The sequence below is a fragment of the Leiobunum rupestre genome, chromosome 2 (assembly GCF_980474605.1).
Source record: "Leiobunum rupestre chromosome 2, qqLeiRupe1.1.hap1, whole genome shotgun sequence".
NCBI lineage: Eukaryota > Metazoa > Arthropoda > Arachnida > Opiliones > Sclerosomatidae > Leiobunum > Leiobunum rupestre.
This window is the reverse complement of record NC_143385.1, coordinates 71,798,116-71,819,136: the sequence shown is the minus strand read 5'-3', so window position 1 is coordinate 71,819,136 and position 21,021 is coordinate 71,798,116. Positions and strand designations below refer to the sequence as shown.

At 25.8% G+C, this 21,021-nt stretch overlaps 1 protein-coding gene across 1 annotated transcript in view; it reads right to left on the bottom strand.

The window, feature by feature from the left end:
• MESR3 (misexpression suppressor of ras 3) overlaps positions 1 to 18,441 on the bottom strand; it is a 69,878-nt gene extending 51,437 nt beyond the window's left edge. The window contains exon 1 of the mRNA XM_090166303.1: positions 18,244 to 18,441. The gene's annotated coding sequence lies outside the window, so the exon portion shown is untranslated. The remainder of the gene's footprint in view (positions 1 to 18,243) is intronic.
• Positions 18,442 to 21,021: the final 2,580 nt, after the last annotated feature.

Sequence of the window (21,021 nt, the reverse complement as noted above, 5' to 3'; positions counted from 1 at the left end):
CCTGTATTGGCTCTCCCCTGCCACCCCCGCGTGAGTCATTAAGCTTAGTTTTCCAGGAACCAGTGCAGCGCACCTTATCCACTCTTAGAATTTCGCTTCCATAACGTGAATAACATTAATTTTTGAAAAATGTTTATGCTAATTTTCGAAAAAAATTCTTAAATGAAGTAGATTTTGGTGTGTTTGTTTTATTCTGGGCGGTAGCTTTTTATGAAATGGTTAGAATTTTTTGCAGTACACCAATTCGTAAAAATGAATGTAATAAAAGGGACTAAATCTAATTTATTTTAAAATTTTACTTCAGTTGGTGTTTAACAGTAGCCTGACAGAAAAAAAAGTTAAATATTTTAACCAATTCGGTTAGGTTTTTTTGGTGTAATTCCATAACGTGATTTTTTTAGAGTTGTTAATTTTCCGGAAAAATTTCCAGAAAATTTTCCGCAAATCGGAAAAATAAAAAAATGAAACATAAATTACTTTTTAAAGGTGTTTAATGTTTTATCGATATAAAATGTCTAATATCAGTAAACATACTATAAAACATTAATAGTGTTACATTGTTAATCAGATTAAAGCTAGTCTAGAGATTAAGTTTTACTTTTATATTCGAAAAAATGAGGCGAAAATGCTGCTTTATTTAAATTTGCAAACTATATTAGACTAATCATGGAATTAAAACTTTTTTTTTTCTTTTTTTCGGAAAAATACGGAAAATTTTCAGGAAAAAAGACCTCGGTCATTTTCCGGAAAATTTCCCGACTTACAACACTAGTTTTTTTTTAAACGTAAATTAATCATTTATGCGTAGATATAGACACATCTTAAAAGATTTTAATTACGAACAAAATGTATGATTTCGTATAAATTATTTGTTTTTGAAATTAAATAATCAGCTTTTCCGTCGTTTGGTTAGATAAAAGTGTAGTATCTTTTCGCATCAGCTGTTAAACAATAATTATAGTTATTTGAATAATTTTATGTTTTACAAACATCGTTTTAAAAAGTTTTTTTTAAACTTATTTTGGCTTTCGGCGGGTTAAAAAATGTATAGCATTTTTTATTGTTAATTGTAAAATTTGCTTGCACAATAATTCCATATGGAATTAAATCTATTTTAATTTTAAACTATTTGAACATTATTAAAAATAATACTCAACTTCTTCAAGTCATAAATGGAAATTTATAAATTTATTTCGCGCCATTTTCGCTTACTTAGCAATGATTGTTAGTGGCATAACTAACATAATAACATAAGTATGACACTGAACGATTTCGGTTAATGATAGTTAAAAAATCCTCTCATGTTCCTACATTCATAATACAGCTGCTTCTGTAGTAGTGTTTTATCCCTTTTGAGTCTTAAAGGGAATATAACCCGCAAAGCAATCTTTATGGAAGACCCCTTCAATTTTTCAAATGTCCCTGTACAGTGGCGCCAAACATTTTTAAAGCCAAAGGCATGAGCGGCCAGAGCTGCAAGCGTTGGTGTTCCACACCAAATACCTGAGGTTATATTCCCTTTAATAAGGTGGCCTGAAAGTTTCGACAGATGCGATTAATTTTTATAAAACAAACCGGTGTATGCATTGAAATACCAATATACTAATGTTGTTATATCATTCCATTTTTAATATTCTTATATTTTGAAAAAAGTTCTGTTCGCGTAGGTTACTTAAGCTATATTCAAAATATAGACGTTTTGGCGAGTTATTTGGATCATAAGAAATTAAAATCCTACTGTTCTGACAATGCCAAATATATCAAGATAAGTTAGATAACTTGATTGCCGGTCGTGGTTTGAACAAAATAGTGGCAGACACAATGTGGTGCCCACGGGCGTAGGAACAGGGAGGGCTGGCAAGGTGGGGGGGGGCAATGCCCCACCCTAGAATTTTGCTGGAAGGAGCAACTAATGTTATTGCCCCCTCCAACTTTTTGGTCAGTTGAAATCTTCGCAAGGCTTAAATTCTCATTTTAAAAGCATATAAAGCTTAAGAACCTGTGTTTAAATTTCAGTCTGTTCCCGCCAATTTACATAGTAGTAAAGAGAACACACGCATCCGGAGAAGCTACACCCAATTGAAAATTCAAACCCATTCTCCAGACCCCTTTTCGTTTCTCTTTGCCCCCTCTAACTTCTTGAACGTTCCTACGCCCCTGTTGATGCAAACAATGATGGGCACTTTTGTTAAAGAACCGCTCAGCTCGCGCTTTCCAGCTTTGACGCAACGAAATTATCGATATCGCTCTTTTTAGAGCGGTAGAAATTTAGCTCTTCTCTTTAAATTTTTTTAGAGCGGCGAAAGTTTCGCTTAGACTCTCATTTCCGTTTTGCGCTCTTATAAAAATATATTATACCGCTCTATTTCGCACAAAATGACAAAAATCGCTCAAAATGTGAGAAGCTCTCAAATCAAAGTCCATACCTGTACGATTCTAGTGAAACCTTTAACATAAAACTGGCACATCAAAACGCCTCCGCAAAATACATAAAATAAAAGTTTTAAACCCCCCCGATGTGGCATAATTTAGCGTGTTCCTTCGGGCAAACGAAAGATGGTGAGCTCATCTCCGATTTTAATCGTTTCCGAAATCAAGGTTGTTAGCCCACTTTGATTTCGCGACATCATGCCCCGCGGACATCATGATGCGGTAAGAGAGACTTCTACTTGTTTTTACGAGAGGAAATTTATGAGAAAATTGAAACACGCGCCGTCTTCGGGGCAACACACACCTATTTACGTCCTAATTGGATTGAGATTTAATTAATATTTAAAAGTATCAAATATCTACTGGATTTCTATTAATATTATTAAGAATCCAAAAAAAAATTATTTTATTAAATGTAAGTTTTTATCAAATTATTTTATTAAAAAAAAATAAGACCGCCTCCCCCCCCCCTTATCGTGACGGGGTTAGGGCCTCAACGTGTCCGTCGATAGTCTCGACATATTCATTCTCCCTGAGTATAAATAAATACATTCTTGATTAAATGTAAGTTTTTATCAAATTATTTAATTAAATGTAATTTTTTATCAAATTATTTAATTAAATGTAATTTTTTATCAAATTATTTAATTAAATGTAATTTTTTATCAAATTATTTAATTAAATGTAATTTTTTATCAAATTATTTAATTAAATGTAATTTTTTATCAAATTATTATATTCTTGTTTTTCCTTTTTATATTCATATGATTAGCAATATTACTTTTTTTATAATTATTCTTTTCAATGAAACTTTTTATTAAATTATTTTTTATTATTCTTTCTCAGGAATCCATACCTCTACTTGGAATGCTTATCCTGGCGTATGGTAAGATCACTCTGACGGCTTTGGCCCCGCCTACCAGAGAAAAACATCCGCTCTGCGCACGCTCCCCTCTCACGTTGTTGTTTGTTACGTTAACATAGTGACGTCAAAAAAACCGTCAGCCCGCGTCAGCCACATCGAGACGAAAATCTGCCGCGATAAGCATTCCAAGTAAAAGTATGGATTCCTGTCATTCTTTATATTAATATCAATAACAATATTCATATAATAATCATAAAAATAATAATAATAATGTTTTATTTGACTTCTTTATATATATATATATATATATATATATATATATATATATATATATATATATATATATAATTATTATTTTATTAAAATCTTTTGTTAGTAACCGTGAACAAATATTTGTTTACAAATATATCTAAGCCATTTTGAAAAGATAGGGTTACTTTAATTTAGAATTCGAATTTAAAACGAACTGAACAACGTTGTAAACCGTAGACCACGCCCCGTATACGAGCGCCACCTAGTCACACTTCAAAACGTCATTTCCCTAAAAAATACCTTTTTAATTTTATTCCATACGAGTATACAAATAAAACACACCATTTAGGAATATAAAAACCAATTAAATAACTCAATTTTAAGATCAATTATGTTAGAACGTAAACTGTACAACATTGTTAAGAGTTCACCACGCCCTATATACGAGCGCCATCTAGGCACACTTGAATAAAGTATGTGAATTTGTCCTTCATACTAACATATAAATAAAACACACCATTTTAGAATATATAAAAACCTCTAACTAACTCAATTCTAATATCAATTACGTAACAACATTTTATAACTCTACCACGTTTGTAAACAGTAGACAACGCCCCATATAACAGCGCCACCTAGAAACACTTCAAAACACCATTCCCTTTTTAAAAATATTTTTAATTATCCTTCCATAATACTAATACGAATAATATTAAATTAAAACAAATAATCTTAGAAAATATAAAAGCAATTAAATAACACAATTTTTTTAACAAAGACACTTCATCAAAACATACCGACGTGGATTACCGCCCCCAAAACACCAGGAAACAATAATGGTAGCATCAGTCATATTTTCACTTGTACTCCGCGGCGCAAAAATGTCTCCCATCAGCTCTAAATTAGTTCCAATTTAATTTGCTTTTTTACTCTCAATTCCAAGTCCCCCTCATCGGAAAATGTAACTACAGTAAGAAAGTCTGGCGCGTAGGGCGTACTCCACTGACACCAATTTCCACTTAGTGGGTCCAGTCGCCAATATGTTAAAAGTAATAATTCCTTTTTGTTTGCATTAATGGCTCTATTGGGGCTGTAAAAAATGGGCAAAACAACGGATATATATTTATTAATAATACAAACGGGACTTCTCAGTCCAAATATTTGGCCAAAACGATGTTTCGCCTCATACGCGCAGGGGATTACTGACTGATAAAAACGATGCCAATGTTCGCTTATTTTTTCATATTATATCAGAAGTATATAAATACATCCCTTTAATGAGAAGTATTCAACTAGGCATAATGATAAGCGTTATTCAAACCAGTGCCTTCGCAGACTTGAGATTATTTTTAATATTATATCAGAAGTATACCAGGGTTGTTGATTTATTTGATTTTGAAATAAAATTGATTTATTTAATTTTGAAATAAAATTGATTTATTTGATTTTGAAATAAAATTGATTTATTTAATTTTGAAATAAAATAGATTTATTTGATTTTGAAATAAAATTGATTTATTTAATTTTGAAATAAAATAGATTTATTTGATTTTGAAATAAAATTGATTTATTTAATTTTGAAATAAAATAGATTTATTTGATTTTGAAATAAAATTGATTTATTTAATTTTGAAATAAAATAGATTTATTTGATTTTGAAATAAAATTGATTTATTTAATTTTGAAATAAAATTGATTTATTTGATTTTGAAATAAAATTGATTTATTTAATTTTGAAATAAAATAGATTTATTTGATTTTGAAATAAAATTGATTTATTTAATTTTGAAATAAAATTGATTTATTTAATTTTGAAATAAAATAGATTTATTTGATTTTGAAATAAAATTGATTTATTTAATTTTGAAATAAAATTGATTTATTTAATTTTGAAATAAAATTGATTTATTTGATTTTGAAATAAAATTGATTTATTTAATTTTGAAATAAAATAGATTTATTTGATTTTGAAATAAAATTGATTTATTTAATTTTGAAATAAAATAGATTTATTTGATTTTGAAATAAAATTGATTTATTTAATTTTGAAATAAAATTGATTTATTTAATTTTGAAATAAAATTGATTTATTTGATTTTGAAATAAAATTGATTTATTTAATTTTGAAATAAAATTGATTTATTTAATTTTGAAATAAAATTGATTTATTTGATTTTGAAATAAAATTGATTTATTTAATTTTGAAATAAAATAGATTTATTTGATTTTGAAATAAAATTGATTTATTTAATTTTGAAATAAAATAGATTTATTTGATTTTGAAATAAAATTGATTTATTTAATTTTGAAATAAAATTGATTTATTTAATTTTGAAATAAAATTGATTTATTTGATTTTGAAATAAAATTGATTTATTTAATTTTGAAATAAAATTGATTTATTTAATTTTGAAATAAAATTGATTTATTTGATTTTGAAATAAAATTGATTTATTTAATTTTGAAATAAAATAGATTTATTTGATTTTGAAATAAAATTGATTTATTTAATTTTGAAATAAAATAGATTTATTTGATTTTGAAATAAAATTGATTTATTTAATTTTGAAATAAAATTGATTTATTTAATTTTGAAATAAAATTGATTTATTTGATTTTGAAATAAAATTGATTTATTTAATTTTGAAATAAAATAGATTTATTTGATTTTGAAATAAAATTGATTTATTTAATTTTGAAATAAAATAGATTTATTTGATTTTGAAATAAAATTGATTTATTTAATTTTGAAATAAAATAGATTTATTTGATTTTGAAATAAAATTGATTTATTTAATTTTGAAATAAAATTGATTTATTTAATTTTGAAATAAAATTGATTTATTTGATTTTGAAATAAAATTGATTTATTTAATTTTGAAATAAAATAGATTTATTTGATTTTGAAATAAAATTGATTTATTTAATTTTGAAATAAAATTGATTTATTTAATTTTGAAATAAAATTGATTTATTTGATTTTGAAATAAAATTGATTTATTTAATTTTGAAATAAAATAGATTTATTTGATTTTGAAATAAAATTGATTTATTTAATTTTGAAATAAAATTGATTTATTTGATTTTGAAATAAAATTGATTTATTTAATTTTGAAATAAAATTGATTTATTTAATTTTGAAATAAAATAGATTTATTTGATTTTGAAATAAAATTGATTTATTTAATTTTGAAATAAAATTGATTTATTTAATTTTGAAATAAAATTGATTTATTTGATTTTGAAATAAAATTGATTTATTTAATTTTGAAATAAAATAGATTTATTTGATTTTGAAATAAAATTGATTTATTTAATTTTGAAATAAAATAGATTTATTTGATTTTGAAATAAAATTGATTTATTTAATTTTGAAATAAAATAGATTTATTTAATTTTGAAATAAAATTGATTTATTTGATTTTGAAATAAAATTGATTTATTTAATTTTGAAATAAAATTGATTTATTTAATTTTGAAATAAAATTGATTTATTTGATTTTGAAATAAAATTGATTTATTTAATTTTGAAATAAAATAGATTTATTTGATTTTGAAATAAAATTGATTTGGTTGATTTTGAAATAAAATTGATTTATTTAATTTTGAAATAAAATAGATTTATTTGATTTTGAAATAAAATTGATTTATTTAATTTTGAAATAAAATAGATTTATTTGATTTTGAAATAAAATTGATTTATTTAATTTTGAAATAAAATAGATTTATTTGATTTTGAAATAAAATTGATTTATTTAATTTTGAAATAAAATTGATTTATTTAATTTTGAAATAAAATTGATTTATTTGATTTTGAAATAAAATTGATTTATTTAATTTTGAAATAAAATAGATTTATTTGATTTTGAAATAAAATTGATTTATTTAATTTTGAAATAAAATTGATTTATTTAATTTTGAAATAAAATTGATTTATTTGATTTTGAAATAAAATTGATTTATTTAATTTTGAAATAAAATAGATTTATTTGATTTTGAAATAAAATTGATTTATTTAATTTTGAAATAAAATTGATTTATTTGATTTTGAAATAAAATTGATTTATTTAATTTTGAAATAAAATTGATTTATTTAATTTTGAAATAAAATAGATTTATTTGATTTTGAAATAAAATTGATTTATTTAATTTTGAAATAAAATTGATTTATTTAATTTTGAAATAAAATTGATTTATTTGATTTTGAAATAAAATTGATTTATTTAATTTTGAAATAAAATAGATTTATTTGATTTTGAAATAAAATTGATTTATTTAATTTTGAAATAAAATAGATTTATTTGATTTTGAAATAAAATTGATTTATTTAATTTTGAAATAAAATTGATTTATTTAATTTTGAAATAAAATTGATTTATTTGATTTTGAAATAAAATTGATTTATTTAATTTTGAAATAAAATTGATTTATTTAATTTTGAAATAAAATTGATTTATTTGATTTTGAAATAAAATTGATTTATTTAATTTTGAAATAAAATTGATTTATTTGATTTTGAAATAAAATTGATTTATTTAATTTTGAAATAAAATTGATTTATTTGATTTTGAAATAAAATTGATTTATTTAATTTTGAAATAAAATTGATTTATTTAATTTTGAAATAAAATAGATTTATTTGATTTTGAAATAAAATTGATTTATTTAATTTTGAAATAAAATTGATTTATTTAATTTTGAAATAAAATTGATTTATTTGATTTTGAAATAAAATTGATTTATTTAATTTTGAAATAAAATAGATTTATTTGATTTTGAAATAAAATTGATTTATTTAATTTTGAAATAAAATTGATTTATTTGATTTTGAAATAAAATTGATTTATTTAATTTTGAAATAAAATTGATTTATTTAATTTTGAAATAAAATAGATTTATTTGATTTTGAAATAAAATTGATTTATTTAATTTTGAAATAAAATTGATTTATTTAATTTTGAAATAAAATTGATTTATTTGATTTTGAAATAAAATTGATTTATTTAATTTTGAAATAAAATAGATTTATTTGATTTTGAAATAAAATTGATTTATTTAATTTTGAAATAAAATAGATTTATTTGATTTTGAAATAAAATTGATTTATTTAATTTTGAAATAAAATTGATTTATTTGATTTTGAAATAAAATTGATTTATTTAATTTTGAAATAAAATAGATTTATTTGATTTTGAAATAAAATTGATTTATTTAATTTTGAAATAAAATTGATTTGGTTGATTTTGAAATAAAATTGATTTGGTTGATTTTGAAATAAAATTGATTTATTTAATTTTGAAATAAAATAGATTTATTTGATTTTGAAATAAAATTGATTTATTTAATTTTGAAATAAAATTGATTTATTTGATTTTGAAATAAAATAGATTTATTTGATTTTGAAATAAAATTGATTTATTTAATTTTGAAATAAAATTGATTTATTTGATTTTGAAATAAAATTGATTTATTTAATTTTGAAATAAAATTGATTTATTTGATTTTGAAATAAAATTGATTTATTTAATTTTGAAATAAAATTGATTTGGTTGATTTTGAAATAAAATTGATTTGGTTGATTTTGAAATAAAATTGATTTATTTAATTTTGAAATAAAATAGATTTATTTGATTTTGAAATAAAATTGATTTATTTAATTTTGAAATAAAATTGATTTATTTGATTTTGAAATAAAATTGATTTATTTAATTTTGAAATAAAATAGATTTATTTGATTTTGAAATAAAATTGATTTATTTAATTTTGAAATAAAATAGATTTATTTGATTTTGAAATAAAATTGATTTATTTAATTTTGAAATAAAATTGATTTATTTGATTTTGAAATAAAATTGATTTATTTAATTTTGAAATAAAATAGATTTATTTGATTTTGAAATAAAATTGATTTATTTAATTTTGAAATAAAATTGATTTGGTTGATTTTGAAATAAAATTGATTTGGTTGATTTTGAAATAAAATAGATTTATTTGATTTTGAAATAAAATTGATTTATTTAATTTTGAAATAAAATTGATTTATTTGATCTTTAAATAAAATTGATTTATTTGATTTTGAAATAAAATTGATTTATTTAATTTTGAAATAAAATAGATTTATTTGATTTTGAAATAAAATTGATTTATTTAATTTTGAAATAAAATTGATTTATTTGATTTTGAAATAAAATTGATTTATTTAATTTTGAAATAAAATTGATTTATTTAATTTTGAAATAAAATTGATTTATTTGATTTTGAAATAAAATTGATTTATTTAATTTTGAAATAAAATTGATTTATTTGATTTTGAAATAAAATTGATTTATTTAATTTTGAAATAAAATTGATTTGGTTGATTTTGAAATAAAATTGATTTGGTTGATTTTGAAATAAAATTGATTTATTTAATTTTGAAATAAAATAGATTTATTTGATTTTGAAATAAAATTGATTTATTTAATTTTGAAATAAAATTGATTTATTTGATTTTGAAATAAAATTGATTTATTTAATTTTGAAATAAAATAGATTTATTTGATTTTGAAATAAAATTGATTTATTTAATTTTGAAATAAAATAGATTTATTTGATTTTGAAATAAAATTGATTTATTTAATTTTGAAATAAAATTGATTTATTTGATTTTGAAATAAAATTGATTTATTTAATTTTGAAATAAAATAGATTTATTTGATTTTGAAATAAAATTGATTTATTTAATTTTGAAATAAAATTGATTTGGTTGATTTTGAAATAAAATTGATTTGGTTGATTTTGAAATAAAATTGATTTATTTAATTTTGAAATAAAATAGATTTATTTGATTTTGAAATAAAATTGATTTATTTAATTTTGAAATAAAATTGATTTATTTGATTTTGAAATAAAATAGATTTATTTGATTTTGAAATAAAATTGATTTATTTAATTTTGAAATAAAATTGATTTATTTGATTTTGAAATAAAATTGATTTATTTAATTTTGAAATAAAATTGATTTATTTGATTTTGAAATAAAATTGATTTATTTAATTTTGAAATAAAATTGATTTGGTTGATTTTGAAATAAAATTGATTTGGTTGATTTTGAAATAAAATTGATTTATTTAATTTTGAAATAAAATAGATTTATTTGATTTTGAAATAAAATTGATTTATTTAATTTTGAAATAAAATTGATTTATTTGATTTTGAAATAAAATAGATTTATTTGATTTTGAAATAAAATTGATTTATTTAATTTTGAAATAAAATTGATTTATTTGATTTTGAAATAAAATTGATTTATTTAATTTTGAAATAAAATTGATTTATTTGATTTTGAAATAAAATAGATTTATTTAATTTTGAAATAAAATTGATTTGGTTGATTTTGAAATAAAATTGATTTGGTTGATTTTGAAATAAAATTGATTTATTTAATTTTGAAATAAAATAGATTTATTTGATTTTGAAATAAAATTGATTTATTTAATTTTGAAATAAAATTGATTTATTTGATTTTGAAATAAAATAGATTTATTTGATTTTGAAATAAAATTGATTTATTTAATTTTGAAATAAAATTGATTTATTTGATCTTTAAATAAAATTGATTTATTTAATTTTGAAATAAAATTGATTTATTTGATCTTTAAATAAAATTGATTTATTTGATTTATTAATTATTGATTCTAATTAATATTTTGTTTTTTTACTGATTTATTTAACGGTTTATGCCTCTTTGTCTTGACAAATTGATTAAAAATGTGAGTGCTGTAGTCATTTTTCTATACGATTCTACAGAATATCTATGGAATATTTGTAAATGTAGAATCCTTATGAAATGCTGCTTTTACACTTACAATTGTTAAATCATCAGCCGTGATGCTGTGAGCGAATACACATGTTTCATTTTTATGTTCAAGTTACTTAATTTACTTATTTCGTAAGAATTATTTCATATACTTCTGATATACTCATATTAATATTTTATCTAAATTAAGACTTAAATTTATATTATCGATTTCATGTCGTTCTTTCGATACTTCTCTCTTATGAATATTTTATTTACTTCTGATACATGATCATATTAATATTTTATCTAAATGCGTACGGAGTTTTCCGAATCTTGTTTTATCAGTTTTGTGTCGATTTTCTTCCTTATTTTCCTTTTTGGCAATTAGCAAATCTTTTATGAGGGGGGCCCCTCAGGATCTATTCACACGAGTCCACAATTTTGTGCAACACGCGTTGCTACGCGTGAATGGTGAAAATTTTCCACACTAAGAATTGAAGAGCTGCAAATATATAAATTTTAGGCGACTTTTAAAGCCATTAATTCAGGTAGCCGGGTTCCAATGCGTAGGAGGGTGGTGCCAAGTCCTGCATGCCACGCGAGCCAACAGCTCCCTACACTCACTATTACCGTTAAACTCAACAAATGTTTATGGAAAGGGGAAACCGACGAACTCTGAGGAAAACCCCTTAAACCAGTGGGGAGAGAACTTGCAAACGCAACGCAGAAGGAGTTGTTCCGAATTTCCATGCAGTGTTACAAGTTGGAATCGAACCCGGGTCTTCTGGCTGCGAGGCGAAAGGGGTAATCAATCCGACACCCCACCTAATCCTTTTATTTGCACAAAAAACAATGATAATATTATTAATGAATACTTTATTGATGAATACTTTATTGATGTAAACAAAAACTCTCGACTAGTGTATACGAAGTAATTAAAAATAGGTTTACAACAATTACCGGGACGCTATAAAATTTTATTAGACTTTGTGAAGCGTTTGAAAACGGCGGCGTACACGCGATTTTAATTTTTATTAAAATTTTATGGTGTACCGGTAATCGTTGTAATTTATTATTAATTAATTAAATACCTTTATCAATATAACATTAATATCACATTTTCTAGAAGAACATGCACCGTGTTTTACGAAAACAAAGTTGAGCGAAAATGTAGGCTAGTGTGAATATAACTTCGAAGGGAATTAAATCACGCGTCACAAGGGTCAAGGGCATTGTTACACAAACATTTATATTTGGCGAAAAACCAGTTCATCTTAGAAAAAAGAACCATAACAGAAAAGTTGAAAAACATAACTTTCATGGACACACTTTTACAAAAATTCCGTTTAATTAATAAAAATAAAAATTTCATTGCTCGTATCGCGTTGCGTAATGGAATTATTATCATTATCCAAACACTGAGAACTGGTTAGATGACGTCACAAAAGCAGCTCTTCAAACTCAGGCCGTTAGAAAAATCCTCATCAAGGATGTATTTATTTCAACTTGCGGATAATGACTATTTTGGGACGATATTTTGGCGTCGATTTCAATCCCTCTCACGCTGTAGCAGTAAATTCCTTTCCTCCTAAACAAAATCCAATCACACTGGTATCTAATTGGTTCCCTACCGTGTTCCAAAGTGGTAAATGTCAGGTGTCAAATAATGTGGCCAAAAGTGGTAAATACCGACATGGCGAATAATACTTTTACTGGCTAATGTGCCAAAAAGTGCGAAATAATAAATTTTAATAAAAATAAAAAAGCATGCAAAAGGAAATTATTTGTGCTATTTTAGACAAATGTACTGGATTATTTGCCAGGTTTTGGGCTAGAAACTCAATTGTAGCCCAATCTAGTTATTTCTTTTGGCTATTTTTCAACGATTTTTCCCGAGTTTGAATTCGTCTGCTATAAATCTTTAAGGTGTTTTAAAAGGTTCTTTTGTGAAAAACAAAACATTATCTCACATCATTTAAATGCATTGACTGATTAGTCACTATTTGCCACTTTTGGCCACTTTTTTCTAGGGCTGTAAAAAATGGCCAAAACAACGGATATATATTTATTAATAATACAAACGGGACTTCTCAGCCCAAATATTGCGAGCCGTTCACCGAGTCCTAAAAATTACTCGCGAGTCCAATTTTTTTAAGACGAGTCCGTTATTTTCCACCGAGTCCGTCATTTTTATTTGTTTATTTTTTTGTTAAAGTCCCGTATTGGCGCTGCGGTAGCGTTAACGCAGTTTGTTTAGTCAGAGGTCACATCACTCACATGGATAGTTTGAGCTACGCTTTTAGTTTTGGTTATACTTTTAGTTTCGGTCCTGCAGAAGTGGAGGGAAGACCAAGTCAGATCTTTGGAAGAAGTACTCCGGGCTCCCGCTTTAAGTTTATTCTTTATTCAGATTTTCAGTGGAAAACATGAGTAAAACATCGAAGAAGAAACGTTTTAATAATACTTTTCAAGAAGAAATTTTAGCTCCTGATGAATATTCCAATTCTTCTGAAGAAAATTATCAGTCCCAATTTCCAATTGACGTTGAACAACTTCAACTTGACGAAATTGACAATTCTAATGGACTCGTTCCGTAATTTAAGACTCGAATATTGCTCGTGGCTAATTCTTAGGGACTCGAAGACTCGAATGAAAATGGGACTCGCAAATTGGTGAGTCCAATTTTTTGGGACTCGGACTCGACTCGAAATCCAAAAAAGAGGACTCGCACAGCCCTACTTTTTTCCACTGACATGGACTTAATTCTAAAAAAGTGGCATTTCCCTGGGCAAATATTCGACCATAATGAACGCGCAACGTCTAAACATGGTCATTTTTCCAAAGTAAAAATAAATATATTCTTGCCTTCATAAAAACCCGAAACTGAGACCTTGAGATTAAAATTTTTATTGATAATGCACTTACAATTTTAAATATTACGAAACCTTTAAAGCAAATTTAAAGATGATAAAAAATACTTTAAATATGCGGTTTATTTTAAAAGCGTTGGCATTTAACAGAAAAAAAAACGTGGTTAATAATCGTGTTTTATAAAGTTAAACAAGTGGAAAATATGGTACCTAGATAAGGGTAATTTATACATTACCAATAATTATTTACAAACATAAATTAAAATCTTTTTTCAACACAAGAAGTTGGTAAATAATTGATGCTAATTGCTATATTACCATCAATTAAGATTTAATCGATATTTGAATAACTATTTCGATATTTGAATGACTATATCGATAATTGAATGATTAGTCATTATATCGACAAATAAATGATTCAATTGATATTAGAATGATTAAATCGATTATAGAATGATTAAATAGTTATTTTAATAATTATATCGATATTCAAATGATTCAATCGATATTCGAATGATTCAATCGATATTTGAAAGATTTAATCGATATTTGAATGATTCAATCGATATTCGAATGATACAATCGATATTTGAAATATTATATCGATATTTCAATGATAATAGTGATATTTCAATGATTATAGCGATATTTCAATGAATATAGCGATATTTCAATGAATATATCTATATATGAATGATTATATCGATATTTCAATGATTATAGTGATATTTCAATGATTTTATCGATATTTCAATGATTATATCGATATTTCAATGATTAAATCGATATTTCAATGATTAAATCGATATTTCAATGATTATATCGATATTTCAATGATTAAATCGATATAGAATGATTAAATCGATATTTCAATGATTAAATCGATATAGAATGATTAAATCGATATTTCAATGATTAAATCGATATTTCAATGATTAAATCGATATAGAATGATTAAATCGATATTTCAATGATTAAATCGATATTTCAATGATTAAATCGATATTTCAATGATTAAATCGATATTTCAATGATTAAATCGATATTTCAATGATTAAATCGATATAAGAATGATTAAATCGATATAAGAATGATTAAATCGATATAGAATGATTAAATCGATATTTCAATGATTGAATCGATATTTCAATGATTAAATCGATATAGAATGATTAAATCGATATTTCAATGATTAAATCGATATAAGAATGATTAAATCGATATAAGAATGATTAAAGCGATATAGGAATGATAAAATGGATATAAGAATGATTAAATCGATAATTGAACGATTGTCCAGATGACCCCTATTTGTGGGCATTACACGACTTCAGGCTATTGATACTTATAATAATTGTCCAAATCGGCGCGTGCCGTAGAAATGGTAGTTGATATAAAACCTGTATCAAAAGTTCGCCCAAGTTCGAGTTTGGAAGGAATGGATCCGGAGGCGAAAATATTTAATTTCAAAATGGGCAGAAAAACAAGATTTTTGAAGATATTCTCCATGGTTTAATAAAGGGTAATATGGAAAACAAATTAAAAACGATTTAAAAAAAATAAAGGGTAATATGGAAAACCAATTAAAAAAAATTTTAAAAAATATATATACTATCCACGCTCAACTAATTATTAAAAATATAGTTTTCCTCCTTGATGCTGATATGGTTAGATATAATTAGTATATGTAAAGTTAATGTCCACGGAGATTCGAAGTGGAGTCAGTGTGGAGTCAATGAAGAATCGACGTCAATGTGAGTCAATGAAGATTAGTAATTCGACGTCGAGTCAATGAAGATAAAGGATTTAACATCGAGTCAATAAGAATCAGGGATTCAACGTGAAGGATTAAGTATGCAACATCGATTCAATTAGGGTTCGGGATTCAACGTGGAGTCGACGTGAATAAAGGATTCAACGTGGAGTCAACAAAGATTATGAATTTAACGAGAAATCAATAAGGATAAGAGATTCAACTTGATGTCAATGAGGATAAGGGATTCGACTGGAAGTCAATGAGGATAAGGGATTCAACGGGACGTCAATGAGGATAGGGGATTCAACGGAATGTCAATGAGGATAGGGGATTCAACGGAATGTCAATGAGGATAGCGGAGTCAACGGGATGTCAATGAGGATAACGGATTAAACGCGGAGTCAACAAAGATTATGAATTTAATGTGAAATCAATAAGGATAAGGTCCAAGGGATTCAACTTGATTTCAATGGTGATTATAGATTCAAAGATAAGTCAATGAGGATAAGGGATTCGATCATTCGACACGAAGTCGATGAGGATAAGGGATTCAATTTAACATCGATGGGAAGTGAATACGTGCAAACCCCCACTATCATTGAATAATGATCAATAAACTTCTATTAACTTCACAGTTTTTCCGAAACGGCACCCACCAAACTGAAAAGAATGCAGACACTTCATCAAAGTGGAGCTAAATATATATTTATAGCAATCGGCGCTGCGTGAAAAGAATACGCTTTTCCAACGGTAGAGGGCGTGGAAAGGCATGCAACCGAAACTAACATAAAACAAATATAAATTTATTTATATAATAAGAAATAAGGAAGTGAATTCAAAGCAGAATCGGAATAAATGAGTTTCCACCAACGCGCGAATAAAAATGGGTTAATAGACTATTTCAATAACGTAATAACGCTATGGCGTTCAATGATTTTAGCGGTGTAAAATGATATCTCAACGCCATTTTGTTTACTAACGTTTCCATAGCAACTACTATATCGTTAATAAAGTTTCGTCCTTAACTTTCTGAGGCCGTTCGAGAGAGAGTTTGGAATAAGGGTAATGATGTCGCGTTTAAATAATTCCAAAATACGGGGCCTTTTTTGTCGATGCAAAACTTCGCGTTATATTGATTATTTGTGACTTATTCCCCGGTGTAATTTTCTGTGCATTGAACCCACGCGAAATTAATTATTTACTATAGAGAGTTTATATGTATTGCTGATTTTCAATAGATTTTGATTGGGCCTTATTCTTTATAGAAACAGCCACTTTCTAACCGTATTTTAAGGTTGGCAGTTCAAATTATTTAGCGGAAATGTTTAGTATTTTGACTGTCAATATAGAGAAAAATTTACACTGGTAAAAATAAATAAAATTAATTTCAAATACATTATTTTAGACGAATAAAAACAATTTTAAAATTCACTGATACTGAAATTATAATATTAAAATTCACATATACCCATATTTTAATATTCAAAGGAATTATAGGTTGAAATTCAAAAAATAAAATTAAGCCTAAAATAATTAAAATTTTGGAAATAACCCAAAATGAAAATGTATGTATTAAAACTGACCAAAAATCTGAAATTCAAATATTCAAACTGAGCCCAAAACTGAAATTCAAATATTCAAACTGAACCCAAAACTGAAATTCAAACATTCAAACTGAACCCAAAACTGAAATTTTAATATTCAAACTGAACCCAAAACTGAAATTCAAACATTCAAACTAATCAAATACTAAAAAACTATTATTTTAATTTAATCTTAACTGAAACTGAAATGTAAGTCAATTTTGTAGCTATATTCCTAAAACTGTAATTTATTTATCGTGTTAAATCTAAATTTAATGCTTAGGGAGGCAAACCACAATCTAAATACTGCTATGTATACCAGTGGGGCATCTGCAAGGGGGGGGGGTTAATCGGGGTTGTGTGCCCCCTCCCCGAAAAACAATCCGGCCTACGCCACTGAGATATACCAACTGCCTTGCAGATAAAATTGTTGGTGGTTTAAATAAAATTTTATACTGTTTGATATGTTATAAATATATTTTTTATAAGTAATATAAAATATATAATATATAATAATAATAATAATAATAATAATAATAATAAATAATATATAATTATAATATATAATATTAGAATTATGTATGCATAATTATAAGATAGCCCCCAAATCATTGCCAAAATTGACGATTTCACTAAAAATAGAAATCAAGCCAGCCCACTATAAAAACAAATTATCCAAATAAAAGCACCGCAAAAAGTGTACTTACAATTTCAGCTTATGGCGAGTTGTATAAAAGTTTGATTTTAATCCATTCACAATGTGGGAAGCAAAATAAAAAGGTTTTTTTTTCACAGTGACAACAATGCGAAACGCCACACAACAATATACAATATATGGAACTTTTTCTAACGTCCGTGCTGTCAAACGAACTGCCTTGTTATGAGAGCGGACTTCGTAAGTTCGTTTCGCCAATGTTACGGCGACTGAATCTGGAGTTCCCCCTTACCAAAGTTTCCCCTTCGTTTCACCCCGAAAATTCTGCCCCTTCTTCGCTTCCCCCTCTCAGCCGAGTTTGACCCTCCCGGAGTCCCCTCCTTGGAATTAAGTTCTATTCCATAGCGTGGTCCACCCATCAACTCCTCGCGTTTGAGTTTTCTCACGGCGGCGATTCCCGCGTGGGGGCGTTAGTCGCGTCGTGGCACCGTGAAGGGGAAGGGGGAACGGAGGGTAAGGTTCATCCTGACGTCACGGGGAGACGACGTCCGAGTCCCCCTTCCCGCCGGAAACGCTAGACCGGGTAGCAGACAGAACGGGCTGTGTTCAAAGGGGTAATTTTTTCAAACATTTCAGTCTCATCCCATAGGATGATAATATGTTACGCTTATCTACGGTCATGTATTTGAATTCTAATCATGGGCTGGTACGGTTGGGTTCGAAGTTAAAAGTACGTTTACAGTTCGTACAACTTGGCCGGTAATTGTTGCGTAGTTGTGATTAGAATTTTAGTTGTTACGTAGTTGTGATTATAATTTAAGTTGTTGCGTAGTTGTGATTATATTTTTAGTTGTTGCGTAGTTGTGATTAGAATTTTAGTTGTTGCGTAGTTGTGATTAGAATTTTAGTTGTTGCATAATTGTGATTAGAATTTTTGTTGTTGCGTAGTTGTGATTAGAATTTTAGTTGTGTAGTTGTGATTAGAATTTTAGCTGTTGCGTAGTTGTGATTAGAATTTTAGTTGTTGCGTAGTTGTGATTAGAATTTTAGTTGTGTAGTTGTGATTAGAATTTTAGCTGTTGCGTAGTTGTGATTAGAATTTTAGTTGTTGCGTAGTTGTGATTATAATTTTAGTTGTTGCGTTGTTGTGATTAGAATTTTAGTTGTTGTGTTGTTGTGATTAGAATTTTAGTTGTTGCGTTGTTGTGATTAGAATTTTAGTTGTGGCGTAGTCCTGATTAGAATTTTAGTTGTTGCGTAGTTGTGAATAGAATTTTAGTTGTTGCAATTTGAAAAAATTTTAATGGCTTAAGCAAGAATTTTTAATCTTAAAATTTTTAGAATATCCGAGGCTCGAAAAACTCGAATATTCATATTTGTGAATTCATGTGAATAATTGAATACCTTCGAAATTTGGTGACTTATTTGCATGGCCCTAAAATTCTTTGTCTCGAATGTTAATATTGGAAATATAATTTGTCGAAATTGAAAACTTCAGGTGTTCAAATTGGAATAATTTCGAAATTGAATAAAATGGAAACTGTCAAATTTACTATAATCGAAATGATTTGACTCGAATCTAAAATACGTCGAAAGTCAAAAGCATCGACAGCCATGTGTTTAAATGGAATAATCTAAATTAGATCGAAATGAAGTCATTTTCGATCTTACTCAGATTCAAGACCAAGTCATTTTCCGGCTTAGTAACTTACGATATTATACCGATTCGAGACAAAATATTTCCTAGCTGAATAAATTTCGGTTTATATCAGATTCGGGACTAGTCATATTCAAGCTTAGTAATTTACGATATTATACAGATTCGGAACAAGTCATATTCGAGCTTCGTAATTTACGAAATTATACAGATTCGAGACAAAATATTTTCTAGCTGAATAAATTTCGGTTTAAATCAGATTTGGGACTAGTCATCAGGCCCGTCTTAAGACCTTTTGGGGCCCTGGGCTAAATTATTTCTTAAGACCTTTTTGATCCCCAGCGGTCAGCCTTTGTATGTTCGTTGTCTAAATTCAACTACACAACAATCAAACCAAAACTTATAATTTCAAAAGTATAACATAGGCCTACTGAAAATAAGATTTTTACTGACAGTGACTATTTGTTAGGTTTTAGCAATTGTTGGTACCGTAGGATACGCGATGTGGCGATGAGTCAAATTACTTTAGACGTAACTAAAAGATACGCAATATTAAATTAGCATAAATAATATTTAACCAACTAAAACGTTATCCCTAGAGTAGACACTGTATGGCAGGCCTTTCCGGGGCCCTAAAACTGGCTGGGGGCCCTGGGCTGTAGCCCATTTAGCCCATGCCTTAAGACGGCCCTGCTAGTCATATCCAAGCTTAGTAATTTACGATATTATACAGATCCTGCACAAGTCATATTCCAGCTTAGTAAATTACGATATTATACAGATTCGGAACAAGTCATATTCGAGCTTAGTAATTTACGATATTATACAGATCCGGAACATGTCATATTCCAGCTTAGTAAATTACGATATTATACAGATTCGGAACAAGTAATATTCGAGCTTATTAATTTACGATGTTATACAGATCCGGAACAAATTAAGTCATATTCAAGCTTAGTAATTTACGATATTATACAGATTCGGAACAAGTCATATTCAAGTTTAGTAATTTACGATATTATACAGATTCGGAACAAATAAGTCATATTCAAGCTTAAATAGTAATTTACGATATTATACAAATTCGAGACAAAATATTTTCTAGCATAATAAATTTTAATTTTTATCAGATTCGGGACCAGTCATATTCGAGCTTAGTAATTTTAGATCCTT